We start from the raw sequence: 23,199 nt of genomic DNA, 5'->3' as shown, positions 1-23,199 counted from the left end.
ATATCTGGTCGGTTTCCCTTAATATTGTGGTTTTCTAGCACATTTGTTGCAAATCACTCAGGGCTGCAGTAAGGGAATACTGACAGAACATTAGAGTTTCAGACTTCACACCCTTCATGACATCCATGCTAGTACACGGCCCCTATGTTATTCTATTAACTATCTAACATTATGAGAGCAATATTTCAAATGTGTCCGTATAGTTGGGCCTGTATCCCACCATTATGTATGACTTTGTCCAGATTTCTTCCTCTATGAGGTTGAGAGGCATGCTACTAGCATTTAGCAGCATGGCCTTACATTTGCATTTTGTTGACTGTGTTATGTTGGTAGTATGGACCTCATGACATTCCCTACAAAGGCACTATGGGTGAGGAATGGGCCTTTGCCAGAGGCTTGTAGGCCTTGTGAAACTGCTGCAGGCCATCTGTAGCAAAGCAGTGCATTCTGTCACTTATATGTTCCCAGGCTGCCAGGCAGTGGACCCATCCCCCCCCGGGGTGACAATGGTAAGTGACAGAATGCACTGCTGTGCTAATAGGCACCATACCACTCTATGTATGTGAGCCAGATATCTGGACAAAGCCATGAGTAATTGGGTGACGAAGGCCTAAATATATGGACCATTGTAACTATTGGCCTTATAAACCTGGAAGGGTGATTCAATAACAGATTTTGCATTAACATGCATTTTTCTATAGGGTATAAAGTCTGAGACACTACAATCCATCAATATTTTCTGACTTTAGACTTTTGTGGTTTGGCAATGATTTGCCAGACAACACCTATTTCAGAATAAAGACACCACAGATATGATGCAAACGTGTGTACATTCTGCAAAAGGTCTGTACAGTTGTGAGATATGTTAGGCAACTATGTAGGTTACTCCAGCCTATGTAGTGTTCATATGTGTGGCCCCCTGTACATGACCTGCCCAGCTTCCCAGCAGTAATGGATATTGACATCTGGACAGTGTGTATAACCCCCACCATATGTGTAGCTAACATACAAAATAGTTGGCACTGCATTTTGTGGAACATGAACCACAGTACTGTACCTAGGCCACTAGGACACAACAGCCATGAGAGGTTGCTGACCACATCCTGACAAGTATTCCCCACACATATACATATCTCATTGACCCCTGCATATTGTGGACATGCAACAAATTATCATGCTAATTGGGTGAGCCCTGGGAATGTGTGCTCTGCTGCTATTACCCTACAAACTTACATGCTACTGCATTTCTATGTGACTATGGGTGGGGGGGCACACCTGTCAACAGTGCACATTTGCACAGACTGTGCTGATATTGGCTTTACATTTTGCCTCCATTTAGCATAGTATTATGCCCTGTCTTGGAGAATAGAGGCATATCACTAGAGACCACAGGTTAAATTGTAATGGTATACAATTGAGTTTCAGACTTCTTACACTTCAGAGCCTTATTGTAAGGCCTGCTGTGATATCACTGTGTACGTCTATAGGGGGTATTCCATCATTGTCACCATTTCTGGGCCTTTGCCAGACATTCTTTTATGGTTTTCTATGGCTGACTTCCTGGGTTTGTCTGAAGGGTGAGTATGGGATCCTCACATTGACATCCATGCATGTGACCCATGACCCCCCCCTTAGTTGGTCCCCCACATATACTGCAGTAGATTATCACCTTGGATAATACTGCATAGTGTGGGGAAGCCAGTATTGGGCAGACATTTCCTGGTGTCCCACATAGCTGTCAGTTGTCTGCTGCTACCCCATTAGGCCACCCCATTCCCTTGCATGCATGCAGCACTACCATAGACATGCTACCAGAACATAATACTGCATACATTTTTTAGAAGACTGACTTACCTTGTGCCTGCAGCAGTTGTGGGGACAGTGGGTGAGGGCTGCCTCTGTCGGATGCATGCAGTACACTGCCTATACATGGTAAGTTACAGGTAGTGGATGTGTGTGTCTTCCATGTTTACTGTGTGTACGAGTCAGAGAGAGGTGTCAGCCCCTGGCTGCCTACAGTGTCAGTGTGTATGCTATGCATTGCCTCTTTGCCAAGTCAAGGCCATACTGGGCATGCCTCAGTCTGCCTACAGGGGCTGGCTCAGGGGTTCCTCGTCCGAGTCCCTCTGTGCCTGTGTGGACCTTGGCAATGGTGGGGGGCTGTGTGGCCCTTCCCTGTGCTGTTTCTGCTCCAGTTGTTTCCGCAGGAGCATATTGTGTAGCATAACACATACTATGAAGATGTGTGCACATGTGAATGGAGAGTACTGCAAGGCTCCACCAGATATGTCAAGGCAGTGGAACCGTAACTTGAGAATCCTGAACACACGCTCTACAATGATCCTGGTTTGTACGTGTGCCTCATTATGGCATTCTTGTGTGGGTGTGGGTGCAGTTCTGATGGGTGTTATCATCCATGGCTCCAGTGCATAGCCAGTATCCCCAAACGGTGGCCATATGCGATGTCTCCCTTGGCAAATGCCTGATACAGATGTGAGGCATGCCAGATGTGGGAGTCGTGATAGCTTCCAGGGCAGCCAACACACACACATTCATAATAATGTCCTGGGTATTGCACACAACCTGGTAGTTGATGGAGGGGAAGCCCTTGCATTTTATGTAGACCCTACCCTGCTCAACGGCTGGTGCTTTGATGTGGATGTGCATGCAGTCTATGGCACCCAATACCTCCGGGTATTCTACTACATGGTGGAAGAGGCGTACATTGCTGGTCAACTCCTCCCGGGTTCTGGGAAAGTAAATGTGCTCACCAGCATGTGTTCACATGGCATCCAGGAAATGGTGGCATACCCTGGATGCAGATGCCTGTGAAACCTGCTTGATGTCCCCAGTAGGTCTTTGGAAAGTATCTGTAGCTAATATTCTTAAGGCTACTTATACCTTGGTATCCACTGGGATGGGTTCCTCTCTCTTGGTTTTGGGTCTGAGTTGAGGCTGGCACAGCTCGATGATTTGCTGAAGTATGTCTCTGTCCACCTTGTAGCACTCTACTATCTCCAGATCATGTAGCCCCTGGTAGGTTACCCTGGGTCTGAACACTCTTCTCTTCCTCCTTAGTCTGGGCGGTTGTCAGCATTATCCTCCTCATCAACCTAAGCCTCTAGCACATACTGATAGATCAAAGCAACGGCAGCCCCTAACATTTTTTGGGTTAAAGTCCCCCCGCATGTGTACACCAATGGTGCAAGGTTTGTGGGTAAACCAGACTGAAAGGTGTTTGCACAGTTTGTACTGTTGTGCTACAGATGCTGCCTGTATGTTTGGTTGGATATGATACATTCCACCTGCTTGCTATTTTATTTATACTTCATTGCTTTTATTCTGCTAGTTACTTTTATTTCTTTCCCTTCCCATTCATGCCCCTTTTAAGCCCTGTGGAGCGCCACGCAAACCCAGTGCCCAAATGTAAACAGTGCTGTTATTTCTGTTTTTTTTTAGACCCAGTGCACACTGCACAAACCTGTTTAGGTAAGATAAACAAAGGGAAATAGCCATCCCCTGGACATGAACATGCTCTTCATTTCTTGGAATAGGTCAGTACAGAATCAGACACACCCCCTTGCTTACCTGTGCTTAGCTAAGCTCATCTAGGAGCTGTGGAGCTCCAATGTGCTTTCATCAAGCATGGTATACCCCCCTTTTCATGTCTGCTGTTCTTCCTGCTTACACCTACACGGTTAGGTGCAGTTTGGCACTTAGCTTCTTTTTGTGATTCAGTACATTTTCCCTCATTAGCATACACCACTGCCTTAGTCCCTAGTTACTGCACTATATCAGAGCCTTTCCCATTAGCAACCAGTGTTACCTGTTATTGTTTTGATTCTGTATGCCATAGACTATATTGGCAAAATGCAGATTTCACTTAGAATTGACTTTTCACATTTTATCTTTATTTTTGGCACAATCCTGTTTGCATGCTTCTGCCCTATGGTTAAACAGCTGAGATCGGCCAAAAAAAAAAAACTTTTATTTTTATAATTTTGCAACACTTTTCCATGCCAATGGCCATATATTTGGCCATTGGCATGTCTGAGGTGTATAATACATGCTTTACTTTGAGTTGTCATGCCTCCATTTTCATTTTTTGCAGAAATTATTTGGCTAGTAGCCGAATACATTTCTGCAACTCACACTGTTTTTGCATGGATGCCTGCCTGTTTGCTGAATCACTAATTCACCTCATTTGCATTATTCAGTGGTGTCCATGCAGGAATAGTACTGCCGGGCTCATGCACGTGCTCAGACTTGTTTCCTGGATTGCTAGGTGGTCATATTCCATGCAGGAAGGGCTAATCTATTCCTGCATGGACTTTTCAGCTTATTGAATCACAGGGAGTGTGTTTATGTTTGTTCTATGGAAGGGGTAGTACTTGCATGACAAATCTACTTCTTCACCGTGATTTGTTTATTTGCTGAAGCAGGTTCAGATCTCTGGTTCATAGATGTGTGTACTAGGCTAACGGCCCTGGAGCCTATATAAGCCTAGCCCAAGAAGATTCCCTAGCATCATGCCACCCAAAGTTAGTTCCCAGTGCCTCAGTAAAGCAAGGCCACTGAAGTGATCCCCTTGTTGAGCTTCCTATATAGGTTCATAGGTGCATACTGTGGTTCTAGTGTTCACTAAGCTGTTTGATTTCTGGAAAAATAAGAGGTCTTAGACTGCTGGATACCTAATGGCCCAGAAGACAAGGTGTGGATCACCCCTAAGGAGTCTATAGACTACTGAGTACAGGGATAATGCCACTAGCCTGTCTTGGTAGGTCAATTCCTTTTGGTCCATGATCTTTAGGGTCTCCCCAACTGCTTGATATGTTTTGTAAGCTACATCCGAAAGGGATCATTATGTTTGGTGATGGGCTTAATTAGAAAAGAATACAGAAAGGTACAGACTTTTTTAGATCTAGAGGAAGTACATTTTGTGGTCAGTTGTGCCAGACAGAAGTATTTCCTGACCACTGTTGCAACATGATTATCAAAGGGAGGAGGTTATTTCCCCATGTTCCATGGTCTCTCATAACACTTTTGTTTTAGAGTGGGGTGTTTTCTGCATTATACTATAAGGTGGATGAAGGGTTTGTTTACCAGATACAATGATATTGCATTTTGTAGCATTTATTTTTTTCCCATTTTTAAAACACCAGCAATTAGCATGTGTAAGTTCACTTTGTAGCTTTTGCATAGGAGAAGATTTGAGTACAACACCCAGTTTACAATCATCTGTAAATTGGTTAACCAGAGTTCCCCATTTTTGATTTGGAGATCAGAGAAGTATATGCTGAATAGCAGAGGTTCTAACAAGGATCCGTGTGATACCCCACTGGTTACTTTGATGGTCTCTAAGGATCTAGCTACATAGGAATAAGTTTGTAGTGTATTTATCCTGTTGATAATATTGGCATGTGGTATGCTATCAAATACCTTGGGGAGGTCAAGGTATGCTGTATGGACAGAGTAACCACTGTCCACAGCTTGCATTGATCTCTCAAAACATTCACTAGATTCATTAGACAGGATCTAGCCTTAACAAAGCCAGATAGCTGGGGGTCAAGTCTTATAGATTTTTCCTCATAGTTTTTCAGGCCTGTTATGACCTATTCCATGATGTTGCTGATGAAGCTCATCAGACTAATGCATCTGCAATGCCTGGGGTCAGTGGTGGAGCTGTCCTTCTGTAGTGGCATCACACCTGCCATATATAAAACCTAGGGGACAAAGCTGGTGAATAAGATCAGGTTGGATACTGTAAGAGTAGGTCCACCAGTGCATGCACAGTGCTATTCAACAGGCAGCCTGGTATGTTATCAGGTCCCATAGAGGATGTATGTTTTGTCTTGTACTTTTAATAAGTATTCCTTTTCAATAATAAGGGGTTTGAGATTCTCAAGTTGATGTAGGTTTTGTATAGATCTTGCTTGGATGAAATTTGCACTGAATCTGTTTGCTAATATATTTGCAACATTCACTAGACCAGAGCAGGTAGTACCTTTACATATTTGTTCAGAGCAATGTTGGGTGCTCTTTCATAAATTCCTGACATAAATAAAGACGACTTTGTTATTATCTTTAGCTTTTCATGCCACTCTAACTTCACAAGAACTTTTGTTTTCCTGATCGTATTTTTCAGCACCCTGGATGAATTTCTTTAACAAAAAACATCTTTAGTAAATTATCATGTGTGACATGGACGATCTTACATTTATATAAATAAAAATAAGTCACAGAGGCACAATCTCAGTTGCAAACATTATACCTTACAAACTGTGCCAACACGACTGTAGCTGCTAACATTATACCTCACTTTTAATATATCCAGTCATTGTCAGTCTACATTACATAGCTCATTCAGATCCTGCCTTCTTTTAAACATTGTCCCTCCATGTAGTGGTCCCACATTTCCTATTTTTCCTGTGTTATGTTCCCCTACCCCTTTTCTAAAGATCCAAGTTCCAGTTGTTTTATCTCTGTTACCATCTTTGCTACTTCTAGTAAAGTTAGTTTAGACTTTGATTTCCATTTTCTACTAATTGCTTTTGTTGGCAGCCATCATAATTAGACTCAACAAGACCTTACTATGTCTAGGCAATTCCATCTCTGTACCATAGCTCACAAAATCATTTCCCTAGTCACTCCAATTTTCTCACCCTGCATCTCCAAAAGAGCAGTCTGCAGGGAATCTTTAAAGTCAACTAACTCATTTACACTCTCAGAAAATATGTTCCCAGTTACCTCTTTCTTCCCCATCACATCTCTAACATTTTCTGTTTACCTGAGGATGATTCTCTGGAGCCTGCTTGGGGTATAAAAATATCTATGTAAACACTTCCAGGCAAAGATCCTAAATCTTCTAGATTTTGTTGTATATTTGTGAGACATACATATACCCTCCCATTGTTTCTTTGTGAATTGCTTATCCGATCTCTCTTCCCAATTCTTCCTAACCTCTTCTGATTAATTCTTATAGTTATTATGCAATATTTTATATGCTGTACCAATTATTCCTTTCTTAATGGGGAGACATTTTTGATGTTGACCTTGATTTTGTGAGTTTTTCATTTTGCTATGTATTCTAATGGGTGTTTTCCTTTTATTATGTTGTTTATTTTTATGCATATGGACCACCATGCTGTTTTGCTCTTACCCTTTCTATTGTAATTAGTTCTGGAAGGGACTGATAGATTTATACAGTTTTCTAGGTGAGTATAGAATATATTTGCATAACTACTATCCTTATCAATATTTTGGGTAACGGTTATACTTGAATTTTGAGACTTCATCATAGAATAGCACAAAGTTTATATGCTTGAAGTCTTTGGTGTAGGGATTTTGAAAGAGAAGATTGTCAATTTGTGGTCAGACTTGACTGAGGATGGGAACACCAGTGAAATAGCACAAATAAATGCTATATTTGCAAAGACCAGGTCAAAAACATTTCATCCTTTAGTTGGCTCATTGACTATTGATCCAGGGAATTCTTGTTTACAAAACTGAATAAATTCTGATCATAGACTATATTTGAAATATAGGTTTTCCAGTTTATTAATAGGTAGGTAACATTTCCCAGGATGATTGAGTATTTGTATATCTGAATATCATCCAATGTATTTAAGAAATGGGCTTGGTTTTCAGGGGTCATTGAGGGTTTGACAGATTGCTTTATGTAGAGTGAGTTGAATCTCAATAAGTTTGTTTTGTGCCCAAAGGTAGCATAGTCTTTAACAAATATGGATACTCCACTACAGCTCTCAGTGGATCTAAAGGCATGATTGATGTAAAACTCTGATTTAGAGGGGGGTGCTTTCTATGCCTTTAAACCAGGTTTCAGTAATAATGCACATATGAATGCACTTCAAATGCAGGAGGGCTTTGAGGTCAGGCAGATTTTTATTTAAACTCCTAGCACTGGGCAGTAGCAAACTGACATTGTCTGGTGTTTTACTTGTTATATTTTTAGGTTGTATGATCCATTAGCCTGACTCTGCCTAAAAAGGTATCAATGGTTTTAGCCAGTATGCAGAAGCACTGGAATGAGAGATGCAAGCCATCCTTTTAAATCAAGTAGGGCTTTGCATCATTTCATTCCATTGCTGACACATACTGGATCCCCCCAGCATTACATAAGTTATTCAGCAGACTGTTGAAACCTATCATCTTTTCCTTGTACCTTAGCATTACTCCTAGTGAAGGCAGGATTCCACTCAACATTAGTTTTTTCGTGTATTTATGACATACATAGAGAGCTTGGAAATGTCTCTCTGCATATCTCCTATGTTTTCTTTTTTTATGCCAGGACATTTACACCTACGTGACCCACCACAACTTCATAGTCCTACTTGTTCATGTTTAGAGTCTTGAGGGCCCATGAGACATCAAGAATCTTGGCTCCTGAAAGACAACTCACTGCCATCCTATTTTTGTCCAGCCTTGTAAGAGTAACATCTGTGTGTTTTCTTATCAATCACCAACCACAAGTACATTTTTATTAGTAAATGTTTTAAGTGTACTTGGTTTGTGGTGAGTTTTTTTCCAAGTGACCCTCAGTTATGCTTGCGGCAGTATGTGTTGTGCTTTTTAATTTCCTCTGAGGATTAGATAGCTCTTAAGCTTAAATTTGCATAAAACTGCTTTATTTTGTTTCTGATTTCTCTGTATTTTTGCGGCAGATCAGGAAAGCTATTCACAACAAAATACCTTTAAACTAAGTATCTGACAGTTTTATTTCAAGGGTTATTTCAATGGTAGGCTACTGATTTTATGTCCTATCTCACTGTCTTTCCTTACTGTAGTTATTCTATCAACAGCTACAAAAGTGACATGTTAAAGTATTGAATTACTGCATCCAGGATGGAAACCTTAACCATGGACGTTCAATCTGACTTATCAAATACATGCATTAAAAAACTAGAACCCATAATAAAGTAGATAGGAGTCAGACTTGAGGGAGAATTCCTCTATACTGTACTGCCAGTTTGGTGTTATTAGTTGTCCTTATATACACTGAGTAGATGGCCGTACTCCATAGAAGCTGAATGATTTTCAGAGTTCTTTTAGTGAGAAAGGATAAAATCTTATTAGATTTTTCATGTAAACGGGTATCTCTGCTACTAGATAGCTTAAGACAGTGCCAGTTAATTTTTAAATCTGCACCTATTAAAACGTTGAGTGATAATGTTACGAGAGACCATTTAAAGGAGAAGTAAAGAGCTCACTTACTATTTCAGGTGCAAGCTAAAGGGCTTCTACTACCATGCCCACACCACAAGGGAGCATGGCAACAGTAGTAATAGATTGTCTCCCTTCTACAACAGGGTGTTGTTGCTGCTGATGCTGCAGCCTGGCCAGTATGCTGGATTTCATTCACAGCACCCCCCCCCCCCACACACACACACCAGTTTGCACACTCTGATTTTGCTCTATCTTGTGCAAGTATAAGCAACACTTTGCTACTATAACAGGCAGAACATCAAAGCAGTCATAGGAAAATGGATGCAGACATCAAAGTACAGACATTTATTAATAGCTAATACTTAAAAAGAACTCGTGCCTTTAAACTATCAGTGCATACCTACATAAAATTGCATGTCAGACATTGCAATATTCTAGATTCAGGCATCCTCATTGTGGTTGTTTCTTCAGTAACCATTTGTTCACAAGAAGACAAAGGTCACAACAATAAAAAGCGACTGTGAAATTAAACTAGGTCAACTTCTACCTGCTGCATGCATAACACTTATGTGGAAAAAAGCTTTATACAAAAACCACCAATGTTTAACTAATCAAAATGCAGTACAAATAAAGATGGTAATAGATCATACCTCTCAACTGTATAGATTTTCACAGAATGTCCAGATTTTTATCTCATATTTTTGGTCTGTTTTTCATAAAATTGTGTTTTTCTGGCAAATTAGTGGCAGTCATTAAAGACTGAAATTAGAAAATAATGACAGGCATTTCAGTTTCAAAAGTTATATGCTTCAGAAAATTCATTCTAATGCAAACAAGCAATAATGCCTGACAGGGTGTGTGTTAATGTGTAATTAATGCCCACCCAGGGGTGTTGTGAGGTCTGATGCCACAGGCGGATGACCTGTACACCCCTGGAAGGGCATTAATTACACATTAGCACACACCCTGGAGGGCATTATTGCACTTAGAGAATGGGTTCTGTAAAATTGATTGTTTTACTTATTTATATATTTTTTATTACAATATTATTTTTGTATATATTTTGGATGTCAAATAGTTCCTCCACCTAATGTTTCAAAGTTGCTGTAGCATTTCTAAATGGTGTTAGAGGAAGCATTTTACATCCAAAATATATATATTTTTAAAATATCTAGATGTTTGCTTTATTTATTTGGTCCCTTATTGCTAAAATGGTTTCTTGCCAGTCATTGGTTATTGAAGTCACTAAATAATGACATACATTTGACTTTCAGACTTTATTTTCTTCAGAAAATTCATGTTAACACAAATCCTGTTATTTAACATACATACATACATACATACAAACATACAAATGTTTCAAGCATGGGTATAAATGCCCTTCTAGCTTGCCAATATATCAAAACACTTGTTCCCATAATAAGTGCCCAGGCTGTTCTTAAAAATATCTAAACTAGTACTTGCTTTAATGTAATTTGGTAGTCTGTTCCATACATCAGCTACTCTGTCAGAGAACCAATTTGTACACTTCTCATTCCTATAGAATCTTCTACATAGGTTATCTGATGATTCTCTAGTACTTTTTGTTAACCTCAAACATTCCCAGGGGTAGTTGTCCCTAAATGCCCTATACACCTGAACAAGATCTCCTCTTAAATATCTGTAAGAGACACTGTACAAGTTCAGATATTTTAGTCTTTCTTAATAACTTAGATTTTCACATCCATGGATGCCCTTAGTATATTTCCACTGTACTCTTTCTAGTTTATTCATGCTTGTTTTCCTGTAGGGTTTCCATGTTGTTATTCCATACTCAAGTTTGGCTTTAATGTAACTAGCAAACAATGACTTCATTATATTTGATTTCCTAGACTTTATAAATCTTTTTATACAACTTATAGTTGTATAACTATCATTATCCAATTGGTTGATATGATTAGAAAAACTCATAGCTGAATCTACCCATATACCCAGGTTCTTAAATGAGTCTACAGTTTCAATCACTGTGTGCTGTATTAAATATTCACCTTTCAGTTTATGTCTCCCAAATCTCATATGCTTAGTTTTTGATTTATTTATCAACATATTATTCTCCTGTGCCGAAATGGTCAATTTAGTCAAATTATTTTGCAGACATGCCTTATCTATAACACTTGTAATCAGTTTACCCAATTTCAAGTCATCAGCATATAGACTGTAGAACACCTCAGATGAAAAAGTAAGGTTTGAAAGATACAATCTAAACAAGTAATGGCCTAGGACAGAGCCCTGTGGGACACCTTGACTGTAACCAAGGATTTCACCTGTCCAGTTGGTGTGTGATACTTGCCATGTCCTATTTGTAAGCCATGCAGCTATCCATCTTATCAACAGTACATCAATATCTAGTTGTACTAATTTATTGATCAGTGTTTTGTGTATAACCCTGTCAAATGCTGAAGTTAAATCTATATAGATCACATCACAGCACAAGTTTTCATTCATAGCTGTTATTATATTGTTATAGAACATGTTACAGGTGGTAATAGATCTATTTTCAACATATGCATGCTGATATATTGTTTCAAGTCCCAACCTGTCCAGTTCTGACAATAAGTTATCCAGTATTATCTTCATTATTTTTCCACAACATGAAAGTCGACTTAAGGGTCTATATGTTTCTGGATTTGTCCTACTCCCCTTTCCCTTAAAGACAGGTTTAATAGGTGCATGTCTCCAATCTTGAGGAGTCTCCCCATATTTATATGACCTAGTGAATAATAGATATAATGGTAGTGTAAGTTCTTACTGAAGTGTTCTCAAGTCATTGTTACTTATTCTGTTTCCTCCCTGTGCTTTGTTTGGATCCAGTCTACACAGTTCTTTTTCAATATAATCTAATTTGATTCCAGTATCTGGGGTTACCTGGATGTCACTAGGACAACTCACCACTCCTTTTGTGGAGCCAAATGTTTTTTCATAAGAATTTATAAATATAGCTATAATCTGTTGTGTCTGAGAATAAATTTTAGAATCTGCACACAGTTTATCAGTTTGTGCATCTTTACTCCTTCCACATCTTATGTATCTATAAAAAGGTTTCGTATTATGCTCAATATCTTTATATACATTTTCTTGATCTTGTCTAACACTATATTTAACCTGTTTGTCCAGCTTGTTTATTTCAGTTTTCAGAGTTGTAGTTCGACCTCTCTCCCATTTCTTATATTTTTGTCTCTCACCTTAATCAGGTATCTTGTTCTTATGGAAATATACCCCCCTGATGTTGCTTGCCTAGATCCTGATGTTAAACATATTTTTTTACTTTTTGCACTCAAACAATTTCTCTTTCAAAACTTTCCACATTCCATCTGCAGTTTTTCTACTGAACATCTCCCTCCAGTTAGTTTTATATAGTAACTGTTTTGCTTCCCTATAATCTCTAATTAACCTTCTGTGCATTGGCTTAGATTTCAGTTTGGCAGAATTATCTAGCAACAAATTAACCTTAATGACCCCATGATCACTGCACATCAGTGGTGGTAAAACATGACTTGAAGTTAGTAATTTCTTTAGGAACACAAACAATATATAGTATATTCCCTGCCCTGGTAGGTTTTTTTTTTACAATCTGAAGCATTTGTTGTTCCTGAATATACTCTATGAATAATTTCTTTATTAATGCTGTTGAATCAATATTATTCCAGTCTGTTTCTGGTAAATTTAAGTCCTCAGCTAATATTATTCTTCCCTCCTGTGTTTCATGTAAGAAATATATGAATTCCTCTAGGTCATCTACACTTGACTTTGGTGGTCTATACACTCACACAATTGCTATATGTTCCAGGGCTGTCTTTATTGTCACAGTTACACAATCTATAGTATTGGTGCTATCAGCGAACATGTAATAATCACAGGTCTCGTAGCTATCCTTAATCCCTATCATAACACCTCTACATGATTTTTTGTTAGAATGTCTGTTACAGTAAAAACATTTATACCCTGTCAGAATTGGTTTCCAGTTATTGTTCTTTAACCATGTTTCACAAGCAATAGCAACATCAATTTTGTGGGAATGTAGCAAATTTTCTAATAAAAAAAATGTTATTATTAATGCTCTTAGCATTAACAACCATCAGAGATGCATCAAATGTTGCTGTCTGTGAACTGTTACATTTTTGACCTGGCAAAAATCCTGGTTAGTGTTTGTCAAATATTGCAAAATATCTGCTGCAAAAATTCTCTTCCTTGATCTAGGCAAATGCACACCATCCTGTTTGAACATGTATGCCCAAAAGAAGGCTTGGATGCCCTATACATTTCCATTTTTTAAAACAGGACATTTTTTCCATGCAGGTGTTTAGCCAAAAAATCTTTTCATTCACAGTGACCTGACTATCCTTTCTATAGGTGATTTGTGAAAAATATGTCTAAATACCAGTACAAGCTATACTATCTAGGAGGGCTGTCAGTTCCTGACTAACAGTCAGAGAATCTTTGTTGGTGACATAATTTGTACCAACATGAATAAAAACAGATTCATAGTTCTACTTACTTTTTAATTTTTTAAGTATACTGCGGTGGTGGTGCTACGGTAGCATTGTCGCCTCATAGCAAGACGTTGTCCCGTTCGATTCTCAGTTAGAGCGTCTTCTGTGTGGAGGCATACGTGAATGGGGCGTGCCTTCGTTGAAGGTTGTGCGTCAGGGCTGGTAACCTGGTACGTAAAAATCCACTACCAGTCATTAGCGGACCGGAGTTCTGCTGTGGCGACCCCTAACCAGGAAAAGCCGAAAGACACAAACACAAACAAATTTTAAATCTATTCCTATTTTGGAGCCTTTGTCCCCCTTTATTTCAGGCTTTATCCACATTTCCTGAGCTAAAAGGTCAAGAGTTATGAAAATCTCTTATAGGCTGCTGCCAGTGTTCCACTGATCTCACTGTCTCTCCCTCTGTCACACAGACACCCCCCCACACCTGTACTTTAGAAAATACATGCTAACACAAGTCCTATTATTGCAGCAACTTTGTGATTTTTAAACAGGAATATATTCCTGTTTTGAGCCTTTGTTCCTCTTTTATTTTGCATTTTATTCAGTTAATTTATCTAAGAGATGAAAGGTATGTAAACCTCTTGACTGCTGCTGTCAGTGTTGGATCACTCTCACTCTTCACTCTCTCTTTCTCACTCACACATACTTTGCTTTCATGCATGCATTCACACACAGACAGAAACATAAAGACACACACACAGAAACAGAAATGTGTGCGCGCACACACACACACACACACACACACACACACACACACACACACACACACACACACACATTTTTCTGTTATATTTATATTTTACACTCACTAAACAGCAAAAGTATTGCTTAGTAAGTGTAAAATAATGGCTCAATCATTCGCGCTTTCACTCGCACGTATACACTCGCATACACAGACATAAACACACACACTTATTTTTAGTTTTCTTTTTTTTTTTTAATACATTTTACACTTGTTAAACAGCAGAAGAGCAGCTTAGCGAGCTTAAAATAATGGTGACCATTAGTTTTTTTCAGTCCGAGCTCCACGTCAGCTTGCTATGCTGCCATGAAGCAGCAGACTCATTTTTCAGTGGGCATTACTTGTACATTAATACCCTTCTGGAGAACGTTCATTCTCCAATCAGGGTGCTGATGTATAGTTTGCCTGTTTTCTAAAACCTGTGATACTATCAACTTTCTAAGTTTTTTAACAGCAATATTTAAAAAGTGTCCCTATTTTTGGGGTTTTGTCCCACATTTATTTATGTCTTTGCCAAAATTTGTGCTCTAATAGGTTTTGAGGTATGAACTAGATTCTACATGATTCTTTATTTAAAAACACTGTGCCAATCATGAAATAAAACTAATATGTTTAAGTGTTCTTTCAAAATGTTGCAGACAAAAATCCAAACAAGCCTGCAAGTCTATTAAACGAGTTGTTAATCACCAGACCCCTTAACACCAACAGAACACTAGACTTCTCTTTGCATCCAAGTAAGCAAACAGTTTCTAATATCTGGGTAGCTCCCTCAGTGAAGTGAGGCCCTCCTAGTGTTACCATTAAGCTTGAGTATCCGTACCATCACTCTGCACCAACACAAAGGCAGTCTACTATTTAATGTGTCTACGTAATATGTGAAATTACTTCTTTAAACTTTATGTTTCACACTTCCCTAATGCAGATAACTGATGCATATCCCTTTAGCTCAGCAACTCAGTCCTGTGCAGCTTAAGCATTCTATCTTCTTCAAATGTTTCCTGCCTATCCAGGAGGTTTTCAGTCCTTATGTTAATGTGCATAATTACTTATTTTAGTTCTTCAGTTTGTAATACTTTAATTTTATGATAAGATGAATTATATAATTTTTGCATTCATATAATTTGTATATATTCTACACAATATGCTGAATTGGTGTATCTTCATCTGTTTTATATTATAGTCCATTCCGCAATTAATATGTTAGCAATTGTTAGCTTACCTGCTTATATTTTTCAAAGAGCATTGAGGTAGCCATAGAAATTGATGAATAAATAAACACATAGTGGTGTTTAAATTTAATATCATTTACACATTTTGTTTTTGCCATCGCAAATGTACAATAAGGCCATTGCAATTTAATAAAAATTATGGTTAAAATCATAACCTTCATTATAGGACAAATGCAAAAGATGTAAACTTGAATACCAATAATTAAAGTTACTTGGTGAGTTTAGTTAGAATTATTAAAAAAAACACAATGATGTTGGTAATACAATGTTACAATTAGTTTTATATAAAAAAGCACAACATTTTTAATCAAGATAAGCAGGAAATTATGTTACATCTGTGGAATATCTATTTAAAGAACTATCAGAAAAACTAAAAATGATAGTTAAATCTATTGTTGAAAACAATAAAAACAAATCATTGGCTGAACAACCTTCTAGATTGTAGCTATTCTGTAATATTCCTACTGGAACATATAATTCAATACCTACTTTAAAAAGGTTGACATTTCAAGTCGAAGTTGTATTCATTAATTACTTGCAAAACATATTTCCATAAATGCAGACTACCAATATTTTCTTTTATTGCTTCTCTGATAATGGCAGTAGATGCAATCTTCCTCACATAAATAGCACATCACAGCATGTAAATTAGTATACTGCATACTGTTTCTGTGCCTTATTAGTGAGTGTATTCACTTACTAAATTATACCACCACACTTAAGTAATGATAATCTTTGTTTAAGATCCATGTCTGTTGACAAAAGATACTTTGATATCAAATATGCAGGAGCAAAGTAGGAACGCAAAGTATTTCCATAGTAGGCATACTGCCATGAATATATCTACACAGCCTTACTGTTCACAAAGTTGCAGGTTGCCTTTGCAGTTTTGATTACACCTTTACCAAGATATATCTTTAGAATTGCAGGTTTTGTAAAATCTTTGTAAACCATGATTATTATTGTTTTATAACAGCTGCACTACTGATTAGAAGGCTGATTGATTGTTGGTTCTTAATTCTTAGATAATTAAAGTGAGAAATGAAATCAGGTTTTAATACAGTATTAGAAAATGGGGGTAGACGAAGTAAATATTTTACATTGGTGATCTTTAGTTAGCCCTTGGCATATTTGCTTCTTTCAGCTGTGCATATCTTTATTTTTCAACGTAAATTAATAGTCAATTCAAGTTTTGTCTGCTGTCAGTATCAATTAAATTTTGCCAGCCCATGAAAGTAGGATTGCTAGCTTTTAGGCTACCTGACACTGTGTTGCAGTAGAATCAACTTATAGTTGTCAACCCTATCTCAAGAAGAGCTACATGGAATATATCTTCTGTCCCTACTACCTCTGTAGTTAAGGGTAATGCTAGCAATGTTGCACTATAGTCTCATGACCTTAAACTACTGATAGACATAGCTATTATGGTGCTGACACTGAGGGTGAACCATCCTTAAATTAAAGTACTGACCCCAAATGCTTGGCTAGGATTTATCTACAGCCTTGTCTCACCACTCTGTCATGGTAGACTTTTTGCCTACTCCAAAAGAATTAATGGTGGTATATTATAGGTTGAATTGCATAATTGTTTATCTGGGCCTGCCTCTGCTTAGCCCCAAAATAATCTTTGGTATTGTAGTTCCAGATTAAGCCTACTACCCTGCTCTGTAACTTTACTGACAAGTATAGTCCTTTTCATACACATTTCCCTTACATCTTTCCTATCACAAAACTGAGCTCTTGTTCACTGATTGTTTCTTTAGAAACACACTTTTCGGGAGGATTGAGATCTACCATGCTCCACCACCCTACCCCCCAATTCCCATCCTCTTGACATTTATTTTTACCTAGCTCCATCCCCTTCTTTCCTCAACATATCAGACATAACTGTGCATCCCTTGCTTCAATGCACTGCATTTTCCCTTACTACCTCATGCCTGGCCAACCTATCACACTTCCCTCACCAATTCTCACATATCAGTATTCATCACTTTCCACCTCTCATTTTCAAATAATCCGATCACAAATTAAGCTCAGACTCATCTATCCCAATTCATTATATTTACTCCATCTATACTAGACTTTCTACTAATCAGCAACTCATATAGTCCCAAAAATGACCATTTACACCATTCCTTACTTTTCTTTTTAATGCATTACCTTACTACACCTTTTAATAACTTATCCACTAACAATAAGATGACTAATCTTTTGTGAAACACTCTACCCAACATATACTACACATTCTGCTACACATATCTGCCAAAATATATATGCAGACTATGCAATAAGAAAACACACACACACACACACACACACACACACACACACACACACACACACACACACACACACACACACACACACACACACACACAACACACACACACACACACACACACACACACACACACACACACACACACACACACACACACACACACAAACAGTAACACAAAATATAACCTCTCACCTTGTAAAACCCATAGTGAATGCTACCCAGTTTCATTTCCAGTTCCACATTTTTCACACTTTGTTCTTTACATACTACAAATAGCTTACTTCATTTTTCTTACTCAGTTTACATCTTGCTATGGAACCCCATATACTAATTCTGTGCCCATCAGTCCTCATGTCTCAGTACTATCCTTAACTCTTTCCCTATCTCATAATTGCTACAATGCCTCCCACTTCCACTCCTTCAAATATAACTTTGTAAAACAAAGCAAGCACTTTAAAACTAGGGATAAAACTAAAGTTAAAAAAAAATGTTATTTCCCTCTCCGCACTCCCTGCCAACTCTGCAATTCACAGGCCATATTTGACCTAACCCCCTCAACAGGCTGTTTCTGCATCCATCCTTAATACACTACCCTCCTCACAAAAAAGCAAATAATACAAACAAGACAGGGATTAAAGTTATCGGTAGTAATTGATAGTAATCAGAGTGATAGCTTTCTCTTCTTGCTTCCAGTGCCATCCCCCCATGCGATGCTTCTCAACTCTAAGCTGAGGAGCAAAAAAAAAAAACAGGACCTCTACTTTAGGACTGAAATAAAATAAATAAATAACTTTGTAGCACTTTATACCTTTAAAAAACTGAGGAAATCACTTGCTACAACTTATGTCACAGAAATGGTTCTGAAGCTTTGTAAAAGAAACATATAAGACTCCAAACACTGCCACGGCTCAAAGGTAGCAAAGCTTTAATGTAACAAACAGTGCTTTTGGAAACAACTTCCTTCTTCAGACCATAAAACAGAATGAAGAACACATGTTTAAAATACCAAGAAACACCAGTCACTAAAAGGAGGGATGACATCATTTCCTGAACTCATTACTAACTGCTACTATTTATAAAACCAAAAATCTCCCAGCCAATCAACAAACTCTAAAAGAACCAAACCTCCATAGAAGCAACACCCTCTTAATGTCTAAGTGAGTAGCTCTTTAGAATGGTTTCACTGTTTGCTTTTCATTAAGCCCAGGTTCTATATATGATTTACGCAAAATAATCCACTTTTGTTCCTCAGACTGCATTCTGTTTCATAAATCCCCATCTCTATTGTTCTTATTGGTTAGTTCTAAAACAAAAAAACCTAAAACAATGTCCCTCCCCTTCTCTTTCACATGCCTTACCAAGGCACTGGTATCTTTCTCCCTGTGAATATAGTTTGCATGTCTGCGTATTATCTCTCTCTTGGGCTGCAGTTAGTCACTCCAATGTAAAAGGCACTGCATACACCACAGCATGCCATATACAAATCTGTACTCCTACACTTTGAAAAAACAAAGTCCAACTTGAAACCTGTCAGCTCATGATAAAAAGATGTGCATGCAAAAATAAAATTACATGCTGTACATATCCTACACATAAAAGTGCCACATTCAGAGTCTTGTCTATGAACTCTATTCACATTTTTGTAGAACAGTTACCTTTTGAGAGACAGATTATTTCTAAAACTAAACTGGGTTAATATCAATTGCCGTACTAATCTCAGGGTCTGCTAAAAGTATCAGCCAGTACTTTCTTCTCACTTCACATACCAAGCTGATATCATTAGAATAGGTAAAACAGTCTATTCCTGGTATTAACTGAAGTGGTTTCATTGCTCCCAGCAAGTTGTATCCCTACAGGTCAACACCTCTTTAATATAGGTATCTATATCAACTATTCTGTGCCTCCTCTTAATGAAATCCTCCCTCAAATTATAAAAGGCTTGATTCATCTCAGCATCCACACTGTGTAACCTCATGGGCCTCAAAAACTGACCCTTAAGGACATTCTTTGTAATATACCCTGGATGCATGCTAGACTTGTGTAAGAGTGTATTCCTCTTACAATCATTTCTATATAAACTGGTACTAAGTTGTTTCAATCCATTTCTCTTGAGTGTAACATCAAGGAAATCAATACACTCAGCTGATGACTGATAAGTGAATTTATGGTATGTAGTAGTACTATGTAAGAACTCCACAAAATCTAGAAGACACTCTCTTGTTTCACCCCAGATGATAAAAATATCATCCACAAAGCATTTGTAAAAATATATTGACTTAAAAAGGATGTTGTTTACAAATACTTTCTCATGTTCTCATAGAGTCAAAACTAAATTTGCATACATATTGGTGTATGCAGTGCCCATAGCTACACCAATTCTCTGAATATCATATTTTTCCTCAAATATAAAAGCATTATTCTCTAATACAAGCTCTAAGAGGGTACAAATCAGCTCAACTTTATTAGCACTAAAATCTGATTTCATGCTGAAGAAAGTCCAAATACTTTCTACATCAAACTCATTGGGGATGATCATAAATAACAATGCTATGTCTAAGGTAGCAAATAAAAAATCATTATTATCACAAGTTCTCCTCGTCCATTCATATGAATCTGCTAGAAAACTTTTTGTATCTTTCAAACAGTAGCTACAGTGTCTAAAACTGGTCTTAAAGTCTGTTCAGTATAACTCGAAAGGGGCTCAGTTGCCCACCCTTTACTTGACAAAATAAGTCTCATAGGTGGTTGATTTTCATCTTTATGGACCTTTGGAAGTCCATAAAAATTTTGAACTACTGGATACTCAACCACAAGATAATCATGTAAGCTACAGCCTGAGAGAGAGAATACTCGAACATGCAAACAATGTTTGCAGGGGAAAGATACCAGTGCTTTGTCAAGGGATGTGAAAGAGAAGGGGGGAGACATTGTTTTAGTTTTTTTGTTACAGAATTCATCAGTAAGAACAATAGAGATGGGGATTTATGAATTAGAATAGAGTCTGAGGAAAAGTGGATTATTTTGCTTAAATCTTACATAGAACCTGGGCTTAATCAGAAGCTAACATTGAAACCATTTCTAAAGAGCCACCCACTTAGACATTAAGAGGGTGTTGCTTCTATGGAAGTTAGGTTCTTTTAGAGTTTGTTGATTGGCTGGGAGATTTTTGGATTTATAAATGTGATGCAGCAGTTAGCAATGAGTTCAGGAAATGATGTCATCTCTCCTTTTAATGATTGGCATTTATTAGTATTATAAATATGTGTTTTTCATTCTGTTTTATGGTCTGAAGAAGGAAGTTGTTTCTGAAAGCAATAACCTATCTTTTACATTAAATATTTGCTACCTTCAAGCAGTGGTAGTGTTTGGAGCCTTATTTTTTTCTTTTATAAATTTTCTTGTGACTCATGCTTTTATCTGGCTGCCAGTTCTTCTTTTGGCCTTAAGGTTCTGAAGCTGTTCATTCTTAATTACAAAACAGTATCAGCAATCATTTCCATACCAGCATTCAGAAATGTCAGTACAAAAATAAATACCAGTACTACATTACCGACTGGTTGACATCTGCTGATCGAGTCCACTAACTCCTTGCTGCTGGAATGGCTGCCTCCTTGATACCATCCTAGCTATACTTCTGACAGAAATCTCAGTCGTATCTATAACAACATTTTTAAATTATATGCATTCATAACTCCATATACTACTGAAACCTGAGTAAAGCCAGAAATCACAAAATTATTCTTCCTGTATTTAACATTTCTAGAGCTGGTCATAAGACAAAGAAGTGGAGGCATAGGTATTATATATGCTAATACACTGGAATTCTCTCTCTCTCTTTTAACCTAATATCATGGGTGGAACTGGAGGGGGCACATGGGTGCATGTGTACCACCCATCTCCCATAGGAGTGTGTACCTCAGTCCCTGGGAATACTAAAAATGATCGGAATACTAAACCAAATGTTTCATAGTGTTGCTGAGCATACCGCAAAAGGACATGCATTCCGACATGAGCAAGTGCACCACACAAGTCCACATGATTCTTTAGTGGGACTTTTGAATGTCTTCAGGTCAGGAGATTAAGTGAGGTAGAGATGTCCATTAGTACATTTTAAGCAGTTGGGAAAAGGAAGTGAGAGTCTTCAGTAAAGTGATGGTTACTAGTATATTGTGTGTGTGTGTGTGTGTGTGTGTGTGTGTGTGTGTGTGTGTGTGTGTGTGTGTAAAACCCCCTGTTAGATGGGTAGGTTCTGTTTAACTGACTTGCTTGAAATCATACAGCTGAAGGTAGAAATAATCAAACTCTGTATCCTGGAGGGAGCTCATTAAGATCTTGGAGCCTTAAACCTCCACACCAAACCTTGTAACTTCTTTGTTTATGTAAATTAGTTATCAGAGTTTCACAGTTCTCATTGTTTAGAAAACGCATGTCCAGGCAAAACCTTTGTAGTTCTGTTAATCTATTAAGTGAATTAGAGTTGTCTGGCACTTAAGGCACTGAGCTGTTGGTTACTGGTTAACAAATACATAAAATTATATTTAAATTTTGTCTTTGTCCCCATTAATTTTGGCATTGTCCAGAATTTTTGAATAAAGAATTGAGAAATATTTCTGTTACAAAATGTGTGGCTTCTGGCAAACTATTGCAGACTGCAATCATTAAGTATAGGCAGGCATGTGAGTTTTGAGTTTTGTATCCTTCAAAAATGGAAGAAATCCAAGCAGGCAAAGGACACGCATGGCATAAAACCAAACTATTTAGTAAAAAACATGCAAGTGCTTTCTCGTAGTACTCCTACGCTTCATCAGACATAAAATTCTATCACAAGCCTAAACATTTTAAATACTGTTAAACCAATCACTGCTAGCAACCTTTTTCCCTCCAATTAAGTAATTAGTGGAAGCCAAGTGATTTAAAGTAACCTAACACTTTAGCAAAATAAGTGCATTTTTAGTATGGTCCAACCCTAACTTATATAATACATTTCAGATATAATAAATGACACCTATATTACAGATCTCTAAACAGTATAATATACATCATACATGAACCATTTCATCATGCTGTTGCAAATATACTGATGTTTTGAAGAATGTAATGCAGAACTGCATCAAACAAAGGCTGAAACAGTCCTGCCATCCACATGGTTAACTAAGTATACACCTTATGTGAAGTTTACAATGAAAAACTTGAACTGCTACATGAACACTAATCAATCTACTTAAATAT

This window comes from Protopterus annectens, chromosome 1.part0, assembly GCF_019279795.1.
Source record: "Protopterus annectens isolate FY-2018-M chromosome 1.part0, PAN1.0, whole genome shotgun sequence".
NCBI classification, from domain to species: Eukaryota; Metazoa; Chordata; order Ceratodontiformes; family Protopteridae; genus Protopterus; species Protopterus annectens.
The sequence above is the reverse complement of the archived record's forward strand: the minus strand, read 5'-3'. Positions refer to the sequence as shown.